Raw genomic sequence first — 19,872 nt, 5'->3', positions numbered from 1 at the left:
TGTGTGTACATCTGTGTGCACATCTGATTGTTTGCTTCTTCATAACGTTTTCTTTTCCCAGTGTTTATGGGCCATGGGATTGGAAGTGAAGCATCTACTTAATTGCTGTCAGGCAAGGAGACGGGTTATAAAGTTGCCAAGGGAGAAAATAGCTCACTCTGGGGTAGATGCAGGGGAGCAGGGCTGATGAGAAGAGGAGGGGGCGGAAGGCTGGGGGTGGAGGAGATGAGGAGAGAGAAAGAAAAGGAAGGGATCAGCAGGCAGTGAAGGAGCTGGCTCAGGAAAGGAGCTGCTGGAGAGGAGGAGAAAGGCCAGACAGAGGTGTGCTGGGCAAGAGTCAGCTCCACTTAGGGAGCCTTCTGTGTCCCCCAGGATGGTGGCATTTGCCTTCTTGTGTCATGAGTGTGGCTCCTACAGAGGGAAAATAAGAAGGAAGCCCTCCCTGTCCTCCCCATCCTCCCCGCTGCCAGAGCCTCCTGCCTGCCACGGCTCCAGTTCCAGGTTCTTTGCTTGCAGCCCTCTTCATCTGCATCTCTTTCTTGTTTGCTTCATTATCTCCCAGTCTAACCCTGCACCATGTCATCCTCATTGCACGGCTCCTCCCTCTCCCTGGTTGCCACATTACTCCAGCAAGGACTCCCTTTCCCATCTTTTAGTCTCAGCGCCGCACATAAAAGTGCTCTGATGGCCATGGCGTGATAGCAAAGACAGAACTTAATTTCACAGCATTTTCATATAATACTCCATAAAACTGAACAAATTTGCTGGAGTCCAAATCCATCTCATTATGCAGAGTCATTGGAAGGGAGCTTTTACATTTGGGGCCTCAGTGCTCGGTGAGGGGATGGTACAGAAGAAGGGAAAAATAATTAATTAGGTGCTGCTCTGGATCAAAGATACTGCATTGCAAGGCACATTAAATAAAAGCCTAGCTCATGAATAAAAGCTGCACCAAGCCCCGTTTGCCTGGCCCCACACAGAAAGTCTTCAGTGAAGCTGAAGGTATGTGTGGGGAGATCTTTGGCCTGAGACCATGCCCTAGGAGGAGGAGATGGAGGAGGGCAGGAAAGGGGAGATGGCTCTGGGCATGGAGGGGATGGATCACGGACTGCTCAGCCAGCCAGGGCAGCAGGAAGCCTTGAGGAAGCATGAAGTGTGGCTTTATTCCTTGGCATTCCCCCAGTGTCCTGGTGTGGGAAGCAGTGCTGGCCAGAGCTCCCCTGCCCCGATCGATGGCAGCGCTGCTTCCCACGGCAGGATGGGGCAGGGCAGGTGGATTAAAACTGCAGCAGCCACGGGAGAGGAGAGAGAGAGGAGAGGAGAGGAGAGGAGAGGAGAGGAGAGGAGAGGAGAGGAGAGGAGAGGAGAGGAGAGGAGAGGAGAGGAGAGGAGAGGAGAGGAGAGGAGAGGAGAGGAGAGGAGAGGAGAGGAGAGGAGAGGAGAGGAGAGGAGAGGAGAGGAGAGGAGAGGAGAGGAGAGGAGAGGAGAGGAGAGGGCTCGCTTCACTTTACACTGTTAATTAATCTCTGAGCCAATGAGGATGCTCTCATCTGGTCTTTACTTAATCCATAACCCAGAAATCCTCAAATTATGTCATTTGTTCAATACAGATGAAATTAATTACTCTGGGAAATAGGCAACAAGTTGCATTTCTGATGTTCCCTATCGCGTAATCAGATCTACAGCGAGCTCGGTGCAGCCGCAGTGGCAGCGGTGGGATCGCCTGCAGCCGGCGGGAGAGCTGAGCAGCATCGGCTGTAATCCTGCCACCGGCAGCCAGAGGCTGGCTCCTGCCGGGAGCCGGGGGGCTGGGGAGGCTCTAGGATCGCCGGGGATGCAGAGCCTGGGCAGTGATGCAGGTGAGGAGCCCCACCCCAGCCCCCTGCTCCTTCCCTTTCTATTGCCTCTTACTGGGGTGTCAGACACGGCTTGCAGGGCTTCCTGGGGCACCCAGAGGGAAGGACTCCGCTGCAGCCCTCCCAGGGCCCACTTCCCTGGGGCTCTGTGCCTGCAGGATGTGTGCCCACACCCCTGACTTTGAGGCCCGAGGGGCAGGTGCCCATCAGGAGGGGTCAGAAGAGCTGGGCACAGAATTGCAGCCAGTTACTGATTGATGCAGTCATTGTGGGGACTGGGGACGTGCTGCTTGAGGCTCAGCACAGCCAGGGGTCCTGTGGGGAGCACTAAAGGTGCTTCCCAAAGGTGTTAGAGCCACACTCACGGTGCAGGGGTGCTCCCTCCTCTCAGTGCTCTGCTGTGCCCGTGGCCAGGGTCTCCGAGCATCCCATGGCACATCCCAGAAGGGCTCCGACGACAGGATGAGTCTCTGGGCTGGGCTGCCTGCACGGGGGGACCCCTCACCCCCTCTCCCTGCTCAGCTGGGGGGGTTCTGGGGATCCCTGACCCCTTTCTGGGGGGAAAGCTTTACTCTAAGTGGTTAAGGCAGGTACCAGCTCACACACAACTAACACAGAAAGAGCTGTTGTAACAAAAAATCCATAGTGGTTGTTTGCTAAAATGGCTGTAATGAATTGAAAAATATGACAAGCTGATATAGGCAGCTATTGGGAGGTGTCAGGGCCCTCAGCTCAGCTCTGCAGCTCACCTGGGTCACCCAACACAGCAGAATCCTTTGAGAGGAGAGAAAAACCAAGTTTCTCTCTGTGCTATCAGTTTAAATAAATTACCTATTACATTAGCTGCACTTAAAGCAAGGCAAGAAATCAATCCCTTGCCTCGGCTGTTCTAAAATCCTTGGTTTGCACCATGAAAGCTGTAATTGCCAGAGGTCCCCGTGCCAGGAGTGTCTGGCGGTGAGGGGCTGCGTGCGTTGGGCAGTGCTGGGGGCACGGCCCAGCTGCCCCCAGCGCTGCTGCCCCGGCCACGGCAGTGCAGGTACCCGAGGTAGCTGCCAGGTGAGTGGCAGTCCCGTGCCAGGCTGACAGCAGTGCAGAGGCTGGGCTGGCTGCCGGGAGCTCCCCACGCGTCCCTGGGCACTGGCACCTCAGAGCACCCGAGCCCCAGGGCAGCTGCGTGGGTTGATCCTGGATCCCACCACCCCCAGCTCGCTTCTCTGAGTGGGTGAGCAGAGGCAGAGCCCTGCCCAGCGGGCAGAGGTGGATGGAGATGGGGAGGGGCACAAGGGGCAGGGATGGATGCAGGAAGCAGCAGGAGGCAGAGATGCAGGCAGGGATGCAGGGATGGATGTAGGGAGCAGGGATGTGGGCAGGGACCCCCGTGGGAGCTGGGCAGGGCAGGATCCCAGAAGGCAGGGCAGATTTCAGGAGCAGCCTTTCAGACATGGCTGTTTCCTTTGTTTTTTTCCTGCTGAAACTGCTGCCTTGTGCAAAGCCGCTCAAGCTCCTCAGATAAATTAGCATCCAGGGGATTGTTTTCCTCTACATTTTGTGCAGTTGCATAAGAGGGAGGAACAGAGGAGCCCAAGGAGCAGATTGCTTTGTAGAAGCATGAAACAGCCGCAGCCGGAGCCGCTGCCCCTCCTGCTGCCAGAGCCCAGCGCCTGCAGCTGGATGAGGCTGCGGGGCAGGGGCTGGTGGAGCTGGCTCCTCGGGGCAGCCTGGGCAGGACAGGGAGACCAGAGGCTCTTCCCAGCGAGGCTGGACATCTCCTGGCTGTTCCCAGTGTCCCGGTCCGCAGCCTGGCCGTGCCCAGCAGCGGCAGCAGGGCCTGCAGACAGCCCAGCCCTGGCCCTTGTGCCCGAGCAGGGCCCTGCCCGCTGCTGCTGGGCTCTGCCTCCAGCTCCGCGGGCACCGGGCGGCCCCTGTGCAGGGAGAGCTAAGGAAGCTCTGGTATAGGAGCTCTGGGGGCCATTCCCAGCACGAGGAGGAGGAGGAGGGGGAGGAAGGTGTCAGTATCCACTCAGCTGCCTCCCCCTGGCCCGACCCCATTGATCGCACCGATCCCAGCGTGAGGAGATTTGGAGGCGATCCATGTCCCTCAGCCCTGCCAGCGGGGCACGGCCTGAGGGTTTGGCTTAACCCTTCTTGCACCCCAGTGCGGGTCCCTGCGCTCCCCCGGGACTCAGGGGCTCCTGCCCTGGTCCCGCTGGCCAGGCTGGGCTGCAGGTGCGTGGCTTCTGGACTGTGAGCCTGGCCCACCTCACCCTGCCCAGCCTCTGCCTTCGGGTGACCTCCCAGGGGGATTTTCCTGTGCCTGAGCAGGGGCAGAGATGCCGATGCGCTTCTCAGGCAGCACCTCTGAGCCATGGCCTCCCCGGCCCTTCCCGGATGGGTCCAGTCCGGTGTGGGCTTGGCTCAACAACCCAGCATTACTGCTTCACCTTCCCGAAAAACTCCCGAGGAGCTGGAAATGAGCAGGGGCAGGATGAAAGACTCGACAAGGCTCAGACTTGCAGGAGGGCGAAGACACTTGGAAAAGAGGGAGGGAGGGAGGGAGGGAGGGAGGGAAGGAGGGATGGAGGGAAGGGGCTGCCGGGGATGCTGTGGAGAGGAGCCGGCGGGGAGGAGGGAGGTGCGGAGCGCCGGGGGAGCGTGGCTGGGAGTGCTTTCATAACCTTCAGTCAGAGTGATTTTCTGAGGCATAAGTGATGGAGGTAAATAGGATTATCTCACAGAAGGGACCAGTGAAATAATAAACATCTCATCCAGCACTGTCCCGGTGAATGAGCGGGGGTGCGGGGAGCAGCCCCGCCGCCCGCCCCGAGCGGAGCCACGGCCGCGTGGGAGCCCGGGCGGAGCGGGAGCGGCACCGGCACCGGCACCGCGGGGCCCGTTCCGGGGCACGGGGCTGAACACGAGCCCTCGGTGCGCGACTTCGCTGCTTTTGGAGACCTGGCCCGGCTCTCCGGCTCCTGTAAGTGCAGAGCCGCGTCCGCGCCGGGCTGAGTGCCGTGAGGGCTGTTTTGGGGTGACAGGAGCTGATGTCCTACGGAGGGCTCGGTGGGGTGCCGCTCGCAGCCTGCAGGACCTGCGGGTCCCCAGCCCGGATCCCTCGAGGGGAGGGAGCCGAGAGGGCTGTGCCGTGCCCTGCCGGCTGCCACCGAGGGCTCTGCCCCGCCCTGGCACTCTGTTCCTCGGTCCCAGAGCCCGGGGGTGCTCGGCCCCACTGGGCAGAGCCCTGCACGTCGTGTGGCAGTGGCAGTTCTGCGGGGAGGGGGAGCGCAGTGCTGGGAGCCCCTCCAGGGGCAGGGGACAGCAGCCTGGGTGTGACCCCTCAGGAGAGGCAGTGCTGGCAGGGTCTGAGGGGTGTCCCCACTGGCAGGGGATGTGGTGCTGGGCCCAGGGGCTTCTGCATTCCACAGGGATCTCCTCGGGACACTGCAGCACTGAAGGCACAAAAGTCTCCCTTGACTTTGTTACAGTGACAGTCTCAGTCTCCTCGGGCTGAGAGAGGCTCTTTAGCTATATTAACAATCTGAGATCTGATGAGAAAGATGAAATAACTCAGTCTCCTCCCCACCACTCACTTGAGATTCTGACAGAATTGCCACAATTAGAAAAATTCACCTTGAAGCTTCATCTGTGAGGGACCAAACCATGAGGAAATGTTTGCCCCAGAGGGGAGCAGAGGAGGAATTTCAGCTGCCTCTCATCTTTCATCATTTGCCTTCTCCGGCTCCTATCTTGGCAGCCCCAGTATTTTGCTTTGTCTCCTTCAGGTGACTAATCATTAGACTAATTAGTTGCTAATCAATGTTTAATTAAAATGTAGTGGTTAATTACTGGAGGTGGTACCACAGGTCGACTCTGAAAAGTGATGGAAATATTTTTAAGGGCAGTTCCCAGGGAGCTGGTCCCTGTTCCTCGGCTCAGGGGTGCTCCAGGCTCCCCTTCCCTGGGAGCTGCGGGTGTAACACACCTGGAGCCGGTTCCATTGCCTGGGACCAGCTCCTGGTGTGGGTGACTCTGGAGCATCCCTGACACTTTCCCATGTAGCAGCTGGGGATGGAGGTGCCTGGGCAGCTCTAAGCAGGTTGTGGAGGATGTCACTGGGATGGAATGGGAAGCAGCCAAAGCAGGATCCCAGTGCCCTGCCCAGGGCTGCGAGCCCCTCGCTTTGGGAGCTGGGTGAGCATTTGGGATGCTGCTGAGTGCAGGCGTGTAGCTCCTGCTCTCTCTGCTCAGCCTCTGCCTGTTCCCATAAACCCCTTGGAGAGCCGAGGCTGGGAGTGGGGGAGGCAGAGGCTTCATGACATGCCAGAGTTTCTCCATGCTCAAGCCGTTGGAAAGCCGTTCAGTGTTCCATCAGCGGTGGTATGTAGGTCAGCCAGGTGCGCTGCCTCCAGGTACCGCCTCCATCCAGCCCTCGGTAGGGAGCCTGTTCATTAACTCAGCAGCTCTGGGGCTTTGTGCCAGCTGGGGGTACCGTGTCTTGTTCAGGGCTCTGAGTCCCTTACAGCTCCGTAGGGTGGGCACCTGAGGGAGGGGCAGGGACCCCCAGGATGGCCATGCACAAGCTGTGTCCCCTCCTGGGTGCTGAGCGGTGGGGACCGGCGCTCGGCGGGTGCTGTGCTAATGCCAGTGCCACCATTTACATTCTCCCTGCTACTTACATCCCTTATTGCACTTCACTTGTCATTTTATGGCTCATTTTAATGTCTTGAGAGCAGACCCACAGCATAACAAGGTCTGATGCTGCAGAGGGTCCTGCGGCAGACACGGTGTCTCCATCCAGCTGGAGACACTGGAGCACAGTGAATTGCCTCCGTCTGGGTCAGGCAGTGGGGTGTCTGTCACCTGGGGAGGAGCAGGGATATGTTTTTGGGGAAAAACATTCTCTTTTTTCCCCCCCGCTAGTTAGAGGAAGATGCTAACAATGGCCCAGGGCTTGGGTGGTTCAGGTGGTGACAATGCAAGGAACAAGCTATGTTTAGAAATAATTGCTTTGTCTTTCACAGAGGTATTAGTGCCTCCATGCTGGCAGCTACAGGAATTAGCTGGAAGTTTTGGTGACACAAATACAGAAGCAAAATTATTGCTACTTATCATCGCTTCTGCGTGTGTGAGGGGAAAGAGACGTTACCAGGGCAGAGAGAGGGAAACAGGGAAGCTGAGGGGCTGGAGCTGGGGGTCTCCAGCACAAGGCTGGCACATCCTTGGGGGAGCCCAGCCCTGGTGGCTCTTGCTCCACCAAAGAGATGCTGGTTTTATGCCAAGGGTGTGTGACCTGCAGCACCAGCGCTGGGGAATGGCACACCCTGCAGCCACTGTGGGAGCACTCAGTGCTGGGATCCTTGTGCAGTGCAGATCCTTGTGCTGATCCAGGTGAGCAGCACCACAGGCATGCACAGCCAAGGTGAAGGTTCCCTGTGGTAAAATTCTGCTCTCTCTGGATCCTGGTGTGCCCAATCCAGGCTCCTCTTTGGATGGGGGAGCAAAGTGAGGGGCTCAGAAGTGGCACCATTTTGGCTGTTCCCATGGCACCGGGAGGCAGTGCCAGGTCACCAGCCGAGGGCCCCGCGGGATGTGGGCGCTCAGCAGAGGAGCAGCAGCTCCGTGTGGAAGCACCGGTGGATGGTAATGGGAGGATCCTCCCTCAGAGGAGGCAGCAGAGCCCCTCGGGAGGCTGCTCTCCCTGGATGGCAGAGCTGCTGCTCCATCGGGAGCACCCGTGGCTCTGGCGCTCGGCTCTCCGCTGTTTGTTTCTGCCTGGCTCTGGGAGCGCGGTTCCCGCTGGCAGCGTCCTGCCCCGTCCCTGCCTGTCCCTGGTGGCCCACTGCCTCTGAAAAGTAAAGTTGAGTGTTTGGGAGGAACAGATCTCTGATGAAACGGGGCCGTTCATGCTTTCAGATATTAAATTCCATGCAGAATATTAAATAATTTCCTCTTCAATGATCCCAGTAAATTTAATTAGCTCTTGTTCCCCCGATAGAGTTGTCGCTGCCATCGTGACGTGTGGATGAGGGCTGGAGTGAACGGGAATGCCGCTGTCTTCTGGGCCTTTCCCGTTCTGTCCCCAGCATCACCTCCCTGCTCCTCCTTTGGAGCGAGATCCCAGCTCCAGCCGCTGCTGTGGGGAAGAGGGAGCTGGGTGTGGAAATCCCATTCTCTCTGCTCTGCCTGGAGGGAGCAGGGGCTGGGAAGGAACCTGGGGGAAAATCAGGGGTATTTTGAGTGGTTGTCCAGGGCCTCTTCTGTAGCTTGAGAGCTGGGTCCAGGAGGGAAAATGGGAGTCACACAAGTAGTTTGCTTTCAGGAGACATGTTTGCTGTGGTGATTTTGGTGTTGCTGGTGATTGGGGGTTTTTTCTGTGTATGTGATGTTTGGTTTGTCTTTACAAGTTTTAGAACATCAGAGCAAAGAGGAAAAAAAAAAAAATCTCTTTGCGATGGAAGCAGCTAATAGTGGGTTATAAATGTGTCTCTGGCACGGTTCATTAGCTGCCATGACATATTGAGGGCTGGGAGCGGTGTGATACCAGCAAATCAATTCCAAATTTCATCTGAGAAGGAATGTGGGGAGGCCAGATCATGCAACATGTTACCAAACATTCTTTCCCAGCCAGAATGGAGCTGCTCCTCTCTCCGGGTGCTGCTCCTGCTGGGCTGCGGCGCAGAACGCAAAATAAATAAATAACCAAGGATCTAATTTACTGATGATTAATTTGCATAATTAGTGTTGTGTCAAATCACTTCACCGAGGTGCAAGGCACACTCTGCTGAGGTGTTTGCATGGACATCTTCTCAGGTTTCCCCAAGCTCACCTTATTTCACATTAACAATCTCCTGAGGATGTCACATTGGTGTTGATGGGATTTCACAGGGTCGAGGGGGATATGAGAGCAGGGGGTCTGCAGGGCCAAAGCCCTGCCAGCCTTCTCATGCCCCATCCTGGTGCTGGAGCAGTGCCCTGCCCTGGAAATCTGTGTGGCAGTGGGTGGCTGTAGATCTGGAGCCAGGGATGAGGTCAGCCCAAGCTCTGTTGTGGGCACAGAGCTGCTGGCTCTGGCTGATGCCAGCTCCCTGGAGAGGGGCAGCGAGGTGGCGGCTGAACCCCGGCCATTCCCTATTCCCTGCTGCTCCCTTGATGCTCCAGGGATGCTTTGGGAAGGGGCTCAGGGTGGGCGGCCGGGGATGAGGCTTTGGCTGGGGGATCAGCACAGTGATGGGGCCCGAGGCGGTGCCTGGGAGGGGACAGCGGTGTCCGAGTGCTGGGCAGCACCCGCTGCCAGATGTCCCTCACTTTTCCAAGGGCTTTGTCTCTTTGCAGGGTGATTTCTGTCCCCAGTGCGGCTGATGCCGCAGCCCCCAACGCTTGGCATCAGGGCAATCCCAGCAGTGGGACCAGCGGTGCTTCCCCCACGCTCCTCCTGCTCTCAGCAGGGACCTGGGGTGTGAGCACAGGGCTGGCTCTGGGCTCCTTCCCTCCCTGGAGCAGGGGAAGCAGCTGCGGAACGCCGGCAGGTGAGTTGTCCATCGATGCCATAAATCCGTGGAACGCTCTGAAGCACGCAGCGCTGCGGGCAGCCCCGGTCACATCCCTGCTCCTGCTCCCTGTAATGGATATCAGATTGTTCTCCCAATCTTGGCATTGTTTCAATAATTGACTGATGCAGCGCAATGTTCACTGATTTAATAAGTTTGTTAGTGTAATAGAGGCTCAGGATTTCGCTGTTAATGTGCAGTGACAATCGCATTGTAGATTTGCTCATTATGTTACATAACTTAGCTATAAAATCTATTGGAAATTATATTTTAAAAAGCATTATTGCAGAACCCATCAGCATGGCTCTCCCTGCTCCTCCCACGGTGCTTTGCAGTCTGAGTGTGTCTGTTCAGTGCCTCGTTGGGATTGCACGTTCCGCTTTGGGTTTTTTGGGTCAGGGCATCTGACTCTTGCCAAATAAACAACCCCGGGTCTTGCCATGTCATCCCACCTTCTCCACTGTGGCCAAGGGTGGTGCAGGTACCCGCTGTTCTGGCAGCTCTCTGGGGAGAGCTCCAGCTTGGCACCGTGTTCCCTGGCCCTCTGGTGGGACAGGCACTGGCAGGTGAAGCTCTTGGCAGGTCCAGGCTTGAGCTGCTGGGGCTGAACACGCTGCAAAGCTCCCCTTTCTGGGCAGAGTTGTGAGGAGGGGCTGGGCATCCTTTGGGCACCTCAAAGTCGAGGGTCCCTGAGAGCCATGGGGGAGATTTGGGGGCTGTTGCCTCATTGTCTTGTGTCTCTCCACTCAGAGGTACTGAGTGGCCTCTGTTGCCTTGTGGAGGAGATTCCAGGACTGGCTGCCTGGCAGTGCCCTGACTGGGGCATGATGCTCAGCCCTGGGGAATGAGGGGAACCCCAGAGCTGGGGCTGTGGGACTCCACATTCCAGCAGTTGTGTTCAGGGAAAAACCCAGATGGGGCCACACTGGGTCTTGTCATCTCTGTACTCCAGCCATAGCTCTGAGGAAAACCTCATCTTCCTTAAAGATAAAACAAATCCCAGCAGCAGTAATTTAAACAACTCTGACTGCCTCCAAATGAAGGCCCTGATCGCAAATAGGCTGTGAAATCGGCTAAGAAAAAAGGAAAAACATATTTTTCCCAGAGTAATACTTGTTCTCGCGGTTCACAAACAGCCTTGCAGGGGTTTGTTGCCTTGTGCTGTTTCCAACTGCTGCTCTTCGCTGCCGCTCCGTGCATCCTCAGCCATTATCCCCCGCCTGCTCCTCCTCCTCCTCCTCTCCCACGGCCGGGGAGGACACTCCTTCCCTTGGCCTCCTGGAGATCCTCGGGCAGGCTCCCCCGGAGGGTTCCTCCCGGGTGGTTCCCCGCCGGCTGTGCCGGTGCCGGTGCGCGGGCCTGTTCCGTTCCCGCGGGTTGCTCAGCAGGGCCGGCACACCGAGCCCGCTCCGCGCGCCCCTGCCGCTCGCCGGGCCGCTCCTCCGAAGGGGGAGCCGGTCTGCGATTCCAGGAACCGATGGGTGCCAGTCAGCCGGGAGGCTCGGGATGCGGGGAAGGTTTCGCAGAGCTGAGCTCTCCCGCATTCCCAGCTCCTCGTTCTCCAAATCTGCTGCCTAAAGCATCTTCAGCCTCAGTGAAGCGTGAGGAAGCGGCACAGCGGGGCAGAGCCGAGAGCGAGCCTGCCTGCCTTTGTCGGGAGAACAAGGGCTGCCGCGGCCCCGAGGGCTAAAAATACACCCGTGGATCATCCAAAATAGATGTGGAGATGGGTGAGGCGCAGTCCGTGTGTTCATGGTCCTCACTCACGTGGTGGCTCCTCATAACCCTGATGGTTTTCTCCAGAGTGGTCTTCAGAACCCTCGGGAGGGAAGGGGAGCTGTGAGGGGAGGGGGTGCACTGCCTGCAGGGGGTGGGCTCTGCAGGAGCCTGAGAAAATCTCAGGGATGATCCTGTGCTAAAGTCATAGGAGATAAATTCCTGCTCAAGCAGGCTGTGGATATTCCAGCTATTTCTCAGGAAACAGAGCTTGGGGAGCTCCACCACAGTCTTAACTATTGGGAGCCACAAACAAATCGTTTGAGCTGGGAAAAAGTGCTGAGCTCCATCCAGGAACACCAGCAGGAGCAGGTCACTGTCACAGCACTGTGACATCCCCTAGGCCAGTGGGGTTGGGGGGGCTTGGCTGCCCACTGTGAGGGACGGCTAACGGCTCTTTCCGGGATGGAAGCTCCCGGCAGCGAGCCCAGGAAAGGGCAGAGCAGGACCGCTGACAGGCGGGCTCTGCTCGGTCCGATAGCGCAGGTCTGCGCCGCTCCGCTGGCTTCCCAGGGGAGGAGATGAGCAGCCGGAGAACGAGAGAGCCGTGAATGCCAGAGGTCTGCTCTTGCATAACACCCCAGGAAGCTTCCAGCTGCGGTGGGAATGCCCGCATCGCTGCCCAGAGATCCTTAAATGTGATTGAAAGGGAAGAAAGGGTAAGGGGCTGAGACACGAACGGAGCTTTAGAGAGTCTGGGGGATGCTACAGACCCACATCCTGTGGGCTCCCGGCATCTCCTCGCGTTCCCCAGTATTTTCAGCGAGGGTTGGAAATCCCCTTTCCCGCTCCCGCTGCCGCCCTGCCAGGGGCTGACGTGAGCCTGGGCATCCCACTCAGTGCCCGGGTATCCCACCCAGCTTCCAGGTGGATGCACAGCGATGGAACGATGGAATCGGTGTCCCTGATCCGGGTTGTTCAGGGGTCTTTGCTCCTCATCACCCGCGGGGCCGCACTGCCCGGTGCTGCTGAGGACGGGGAAGGATTGGGAGAAACCCCCGGGACAGCCCGCTCCGTGCCGGGGCCGCTGCTGGAGGCTCGTTTTTGGGGGAGAAACAGACAAAACCGGGCTCTTTTCCTGGCGCAGCGGCGGGAGCCTGTGGGGAGCGGCCGCCGGGCACGGTGCGGGGGGGGCAGGGGGTCCCGAACCCCCATCCCGCTCGGGTCTCCCCGCAGAGGGAGGGAGGGGACCCCGGGCGGGGGGCGGCAGCCGCGGGGCGGGGCCGGGGGCGGGCGGGCGCGCGCGCTCGGTGGCTCCGGTGGCGCGGGCGCAGCCGCGTGCGAGGCGGCCCGGTGAGCGCACCCGGAGAGCCGGACCCAGCCCGGAGAGCCCGACCCGCCGCCGGGCTGCCCCGGTCGCCGCTGCTCGGGAGATGCCGCTCGGCGGGCGGGGACCCGCGGCCGCCCTGCGCCGCCGCGGCGGGGACGTCTGAGCGCGTGAGTTACCGGGGGCGGCGGCACCGGGGAGGGGAGCGGGGGGGCGGCGGGGGCGAAGTTCCGCCGGGGCGGCTCTGGGGAGGGATGTCCACCGAGAGCCGCACCGGGAGCCGCAGCGGCAGCCCCGGCGCGGCGCTGCCGGAGCGCATCCCGGGGGAAGGCTGGCGGCTCCCGGCGGAGCGGGGGAGGCCCGGGTGGCAGCGTCCACCCCGGCACCAGGCAGTCCCCGCTGCGCTTCGGGATTCGGTTCCGCAGCGGCGGTGCACGGAGCCCGTGAGGGCTCGTGGCTTAATCCGGCCCGGTCAAGGGGGCAACGCGCGATGGGCGAGGGGCCCCATTAAGTTTGTGTTAAGGATTCGTAATGCCCCTTAATTAGGGACAGCTACTAACAATAACCTGGCGCTAGTTGTCATCACAGCCTCCAGGTGAAGGTAATTTGTAGGAAAAAGTTGGGTGAGGTGGAGTCTGGATAAAGGAGGAGACAGAGAGGCTCCTGGATCAGTTGTGGGGCAGAATCAGGCAAGCGAAGCAGCTTTTCCTGGGCTTTTCTTCTTCGGAATTCCTCTCTGTCTCCAGGAATTTCATTGCAAGACGGGCTCCCTGTGCAGGTATGTGCAGGGCTCACTTGCCGGGAGGGGCGGGTGCATGGTGGAGGCCTTTTGGGGGTCACCTGGGGTATGCGTGTGGTGTGTGTGACCGCTCAGCGCCGTTCTCCGGCCCTTTTCCTGGTCCTTGGAGGTGTGCGTGCCAGGAGCTGCTCGGTGCTGGCAGCATCGCTTGCAGCCTCGCCTCCGAAGGCGTCGGGCACACCTGAAGCGAACAGCCGCGGTGTGGGGCAGGCCCTGCACGGGCAGTGTGAGCCCGGAGCTGGGGGCACCCGTTTGGGGGGAGCAGCCTGGCAAGGCGTTGGCAGCGCTCGTGTGTGCAGGCGGAGGGATGGGGGGAACAGGGATTTCTCAGCTTCGCACTCCAGCGAGCGTGACATTAACAATCCCAGCTATTTTCGGCTGCTTTTGGTGAAGGTTTGGCACTTGCTCACTGCCTCCAGAGATGCCTGGCACTGGGGCAAGGCAGCTCTGGCTGCTGTGTTGTGTCCGGGGGGACACAGCCCAGGGTGGGCATAGATCACCATTGGTGAGTGCCCTGTTCATTTTCCCTTCGAATGTGCCCATCATTCTCTGGGATGTCCAGGGCTTGTGGTTCAGCTCTCAGTGTTTTGGGGGGTGCATCCTGCTGCCCGGTGCTGTTTGCAATCTGGTCATACCCCAAGCTGGAGGCCTGGCCATGCTGGGTACAGTGCAGAGATGAAGGCACTCTGCTTTCCATACAGCTTCCTGTTTTCAGGCTAAAATGGTTGAGGCTTGATAAAGCCTCACAAAGCAAGAAATTAAGGCTGTTTTTTCTGGGTAACAGATGGAGAAAGAGCCTGGAGTTGATAATTTTCAGGGAGGGCTGATTGCAGTGGCTGGGGCTGGCAGGGCTGCCTGGACCTGGCTGTTGGTTGTAGTTCATTCCTGGCTGTGGGGAGAGGTGCTGAGGCTCTGTTTGTCATTTCACAGAAAATACTGAAGAATTTTATTTCCCCCTAGCTTCTCTGGAGTGATCTGTGTGATTGTTTGGCACTGCAGAGAGCCCTGGCACAGAACACACAACCGCAGCAGCATGTGAACCTCTGCCGGTTGCTTTTGGGGATGGAGGGGCTGGGAAGCCCCAGCCTGGCAGCCATGCTCCTCCCTGACAGTCTGGGCACCGTGTGGGGACAGGTATTGCTGGACTGAGGTGCTGGAGGAGCTGTCGCTGACAGCCCCATGGCATGGCGTGAGGCTGGAGTCTCTTGTGGGCACCCTGTGCTCGGTGACAGGGCTGTGGCAGTGCCTCTCCTGTCCTTTTCTGCTGCTCCTGAACAGCCTGGGAGGTTTTAGGATGTTGTAGGATAGTGACCATTGCTCTGTGTGATGGTCCCTTTGGAAAACCACCTCTTGCAGCCTTCCTCCCCCAGCCTCGGCCGGTGGTATGTGCTCCATATGCTCCACGCTCCTGCAGCCCCTCTGTGACAAGGGCTGGGGATTTTCCCTTTCCCAGTTTCACTGTTTCTCCATCTCCTGTTGCTAGAACATGTCGTTCTGAAGTACCAGGATAACATTCCAGGCACTGGTATGGCTGGGCAGCATGTGCTGGTGGCAGAGCCTGTCCCTCCACGCAGCTGCTGCTGCTTTGCCACCCTGCCCAGCAGGATTCCTCGTTGCCTCCCAGGATGGGACAGTTGAGTTCTTCTGCCACTGTGGCTGAGGGAAATCTCCCCAGCTGGAAGGGGGAGTGCGTTAGTGGGGCTTGAGCCAGATGTGTTCAGGCACTGGGGGGTGAGGGTCCCCTCACTGCCCTCTCCAGCAGCTTGGGCCAAATTCCTCCTTCGGTGCATAAAGGTTTTCAGCTGTGCATTTCTTGAATTAGTTTGTCGGCACAGCTCTCAGCTGCTCAGCTGACGGTGGATAAATCCCCCTGAAGGTTATTGAGATAATAAAAGGCATGAGGGAAGTTCTGTAATTTATTTGAGTTCTCTTTTAATTTACAGCCTTATGGGGTGAGAGCTCAGTGGATAATGAGTCCTTATGGCAGATCTGCTCCTTTCCAAGGGCCGTGGCAGAGAAAGAGGCGCTGGGGGAGAGGTTTGAGCCAGGGCAAGGTGGAGGGGGTTGTGCTGGAGGTGCTGCAGTCGTGGAGCTGCGGCTGTGCGGTGCCTGGAGCTCCTTGGGCATCACCACGGAGCTGCTGCCAGTTGAGAGCTCTTCCATGGGGCTGCTCCATCCCTGGCTGGGATGGGATGCTCGGTGCTGCTGACAGCAGCTTCTCCTTCCTCCCTCCTCTGCTTGTGAGGCAGCGGCTGCTGTTGGTGCTGTTCCAGTGCTTTCTGCTGGAATTGTCTGAGGTATTTTGGGATGTATGTCCCTGCAAATTAATTGACAGGCTGGGATACCAGATGAGGAAGCGAATTCTGTCATTTTGTTAGTTACTGAGATTGCAGTTGTTTTGAACCTCTGATAAACCAGTCTGAAGGCAGCTCTCCCCTTTGCTCCACTTGCACGCAGATGCTCCAGGCATCCTTGTCTCTTCCCAACGAGACAAGATTGAATTTCTAACGGGTAAAAACATGCACAGGAGTGCAGGATCCCTTTTCCTGTTCCATTATCCACTGTGGCTGTGTCCCCCCCACCTCCGGCACCCTTGTCACCTGGGATGTTCAGGGGCTGAGAGGACAGATCCTGAGTGGGAGGCAGGGGATCCAGAGGGTTTCCTTGATGAGAAAAGTTGATTTCTCACAGAGTTTTGCTGTTGGTTTTCCCAAAGGTGGAAGGAAGTGCATGCTCCCATGGGCCCTGCCAGATTGCCTGCATTTCCCCTTTAGGATGCTTTTTCTACCTGGGGGAGGAGGGGGGGAGTTTAAAAAGGCTCTTCTGGAATCTGGGCTGCTGCTGCTGTGGGAGGTGTGAGATGCTGGGGATGAGGATGGGGGTTTCCAAGCCCCAGCAGGTTCCCTCCTCTCCTGCCTGGGCCACTGTACCCCTCTGGCACTCACCACTGCCCAGGCGGGGGGGTTAAAATGGGATTTACATAAGCAAGAGGACCTGGACTAGTGGATTTTCAATGGAGCCACTGCTGCTCCCTCTGGGCAGTCTGATGGATTTGGGGGTTCCTGAAAGTGAGAATCTGGGCAGTAGCCTGGGAGCTGTAATCTGCCAAAGTTACCGGAGGGATCTGTGAGTGTGTCTGGAGAAAGAGAGATTGAAGCTGAGGAAGTCACCACAGCTGGAATTTATGGAAGTGATAAAACAGCTTTTGACAACAGGCTCAGCTCCAGGCAGCTCCTCTGCAGCAAGAGAGAATATTTTCCTCCTGTTGGATCAATAAACAATTAATTCTAAAGCAGGAGCTGGAGCAAAAGGGAGAGTTTTCCAGGCTTCTAAACTCTTAATCAAGCTCTGGGTGAAACACAGATGTGAGAATCTGAGACCTGCTGATAAAATCTTGACCTTGATAATGGGTTCCTCAGTTCCCGGGCCATGGATGATACTTCCTTAGCTGAATAAATCCTCTTGTAAATATAGAACTTGTTCCACAATATTTATGCTTCCAACATGTTTAATGTAGCTTTGCTTAATAATCTGCTTCAAAACGCTGACTTTCCCCCCACATTTTAATTGGATTCTAATTTCTATTCAGAATCAGCTTAAATTAAATGAGTTAAAAAAACATAGTAAATAATACTTATAATTCACTTACTCTTACCATAAGCTGTGAAAATAAAGACTCAAATAACCCTTTAAAGCTGCTCATGGTGCAGCCCTCTCCTTAGCAGAGAACCCTGCATCCTTTGGCTAAGTGTGGTAGTTTAGGGATTTGTGCCCAGCTGGGCTCAGGGAGCTCTTGGTGCCGGGTTCTCTGGGGCTCAGGCTGTGTGGGGGCTGGGGGTGATGGCACTGCTGTCCTGTGCCTGTGGGTTTGGGAGGTCCCCAATCACTGCTGACAAACCTTTGGCTCTGGAAGGTCCTCCAGCAGCCTTTGCTGCTGTGACTGATGGAAGTGGGGTTTTACTGGAGCTTTCCCAAACAGTGCTGGGGCCCAGCCACTGATGGGTGTGTGCTGTTGGGTTGTGGGTGCGCTCCAGCACAGTCTGTTTGTGGGCTGGCAGGGTCTGTTCACCCTCCAGGGCTTACTGGGCTTGTTCAAGAGTCTGTTTTGCAGGAAAAAGGGTTTAGGGAGCACTCAGAATCTGTGCTTCGGCTTGTGGGCAGTGATGGCAGCTCTGTGCCGTGGGGATGGGAGCTGCTGGGGGTGGACACTGGTTTGGCTGCTTTCTGGCCCTGGGATGGTGATCTTGAGGCCAGGGTGTCACTGCCCTGGTGCCTGAGTCCCTCCCTGGCAGGCTCAGGGCTGCAGGGCTCCGTGGGCAGGTGTTTAGCATGCAGGGGTGGTGGATGATGCCGGAGAACGTCCCCTGTGCTGAGGGGGCCGTGGGCAGCCCGGGGCATCTGCTGCAGCCCCCCAGATCCAGGATACAGCCCCAGGCGGGTGCACGGGATGCTCCTGTGGGCAGTGCTGTGCTGGCAGGCAGTGTGCTGACATGGCAGGATGTGGCAGCAGCAGTGGTGGGGCTCTCCCTGTGTTCCCTCCACAAGAACAGGGCTTGGGGAGCAGCCACCAGAGCCCCCTGAGCCACGGGCAGGCGGGGGCTGTCTGGGAAGGCTCTCAGCAGCAGATCCACCTGGGAGGGTGCTTCATGAACTATGCAAATCCCGGCGTGGAGAGAGGCTGAAATTGTTCTGTGCATAGCCAGATTTTTTTTTTTTTTTTTAATAAAGCTCTCTTCAGTATATTGCAGGAGTAATTAGGAATCCTGAGCTGGCTGGATCTCGATCTTTATAGCAACACAGCTGATAAAGCATGATTCAGGGACCTCGTTAGCTTTTTTTAAAGAAGTTTTTATTTAACTTCCGTGAAGTTGCCATGGTTACCCCTGTGCATGGCTTCCCTGCCTCTCCTGCCTTGAGAGCAGCTGCCAGTGTTGAGAATTAAACATCTACATTTGGAGCAGCCGTGGCCTTCCCCCACCGCCTCCTGGGCTTTGGAGCCTTGTCCCTTTGCCCACCCTGGACAAGGCTCCTGTTTGAGCTGTTTGATGCAGTAAAGCTCAGGATGGGCTGTCCAGCAGCTTTTTTTTCTGGTGCAGGTGGGGAAGGAGGCTGCTCTGTCGGTGTCACTGGTGACATGACATGTGCCACGGTCACACACTGCTGTGCACCAGCACAGCCTGGCTGCTCCCACTGTGTGACACAAAGCTGCCGTGGGGCACGGGAGGCACTGGGGATGGTGGGAGGCACTGGGAGCAGGGGCCAGTGCCTTGAGTCCCATCTCACTGTGGTTTGGCTGACAGGGCCTCAGTGTCCAGGAGCCAGTGAAGACAGGGGGTTTAATGAGTCCCAAATGAGTTACGTGCCAATCCAGTGCTGGGAGGTGACAGATGTGGGCACAGGGGAGCCCAGGTGGGGTGTGAGATCAGCCTGTTTCTGTGAGGATGGTCGTGATGTAAGATACTGACAGAGGTGGTTTGTGATTATGTGCCTTGAGCCAGGCAAGCCCCAGGGGCTGGGGAACAGGGAGAGGCAGCAGCCGCCGCTCCGCTCAGTGCTGGGGGGATGCTGGGGCCTCCAGAAGGGACAGCGGACACTTGAGCAGGTGTTGGATGGCAAGGTGAAGCTGTGCTGCATCCTGCCAGTGCAGGGCTGTGATCTCTGCTGGCAGGGGCACCGGGGCTGGCGGTGCCTGGTGCTGCTGCTGCGCCGCTTCCCCACGGCCGGCCAGGTAACGGGGACCTTGCGCTGGGCTGGCAGTGCCGGCCATCTGTCCGGGCAGGGCTGGACTCTGTCCTCATTCTGTCAAAGTTTTGTCAAGCTTCCCCCCCTGCTCCTCTTGGCGTTTTCAGCAGTGGAGGGTGGGAGGGTGCGTGGGAAGTGAAGCCGCACCAGAAATAATCCTGCGCGTCCGGGTGCGAGCAGCGCTGCGGGGAGGCTCTGCACCCCCTGCCCGCCGACTCCTCCCTGGGGTCAGAAAGTCCCCAGGCTGAGGGGAGCAGCTTTTATTTATTTGTCTCCCTGTCTTCCTCCTCCTCCCTTCCTTTATTTCTCTTTTCCCTTCTCCATTTTCCTTCCCGATGAAAGATTTTCTCGCAGTGTCAAGGCAATGTGACCTGGTTCTGTAATAAAGAGGAGGCTTATTAGAATTAAAGCCCAACAGTGTTAAAAAAGCAATCTTTGCAAGATTGAGGCCATGAGGGAATTGTAAATTCTCAGCAAAGACCTCATTTAAAGACTGGGATGGAAACACATGCGCATGCATGCACCGAGGCCTGGCACTGAGGGCACATCTGGTTCAAGAAGAATTTTGGGGAGGATGAGGGATTGGAGCAGCACTTGGGTCCTCGTGGCTTTGCTCAGGATCCTCCTGCTGGCTGGGCACGTTGGTGGCTGTGCTGGCTCTGTGAATATCGCTTGAGTTTGGGTTTGTTTTCCTCGTTCCCCGGGAATACCCTCCCCGTAGCCCCCCCTCTCCTGCATCCCCGCTCAGCCCCTCCCGGCGCAGCCGCCCACCTGCCGCGGGGTGGGAGCGATGGCAGCCGGTGAGTCAGGCTGCCCGGGCTCCCCCGGCTCGGCGCAGCCCTCTTCCAGCTGCTCATACAGACATTTCCCTCGGGGTGAGGTGGG

At 57.8% G+C, this 19,872-nt stretch overlaps 1 protein-coding gene across 8 annotated transcripts in view; it reads left to right on the top strand.

Annotated features, from left to right (window-relative positions):
- Window positions 1-19,872, top strand: part of RBFOX3 (RNA binding fox-1 homolog 3) — a 132,598-nt gene that overhangs the window by 18,596 nt on the left and 94,130 nt on the right. For 3 of the 8 annotated variants that reach the window (XM_068209920.1, XM_068209919.1, XM_068209913.1), the window contains exon 1: window positions 12,478-12,616. The exons of 1 other annotated variant lie outside the window; for it this stretch is intronic. The gene's annotated coding sequence lies outside the window, so the exon portion shown is untranslated. Of the gene's footprint in view, window positions 1-11,719; window positions 11,839-12,474; window positions 12,617-19,872 lie in introns of those variants that run through there. 4 more of the 8 variants (XM_068209916.1, XM_068209917.1, XM_068209921.1 and 1 more) reach the window with 4 other exon arrangements.

This window comes from Anomalospiza imberbis, chromosome 19 (genome assembly GCF_031753505.1).
Source record: "Anomalospiza imberbis isolate Cuckoo-Finch-1a 21T00152 chromosome 19, ASM3175350v1, whole genome shotgun sequence".
Classification (NCBI taxonomy): Eukaryota; Metazoa; Chordata; class Aves; order Passeriformes; family Viduidae; genus Anomalospiza; species Anomalospiza imberbis.
The sequence above is the reverse complement of the archived record's forward strand: the minus strand, read 5'-3'. Positions and strand labels throughout refer to the sequence as shown.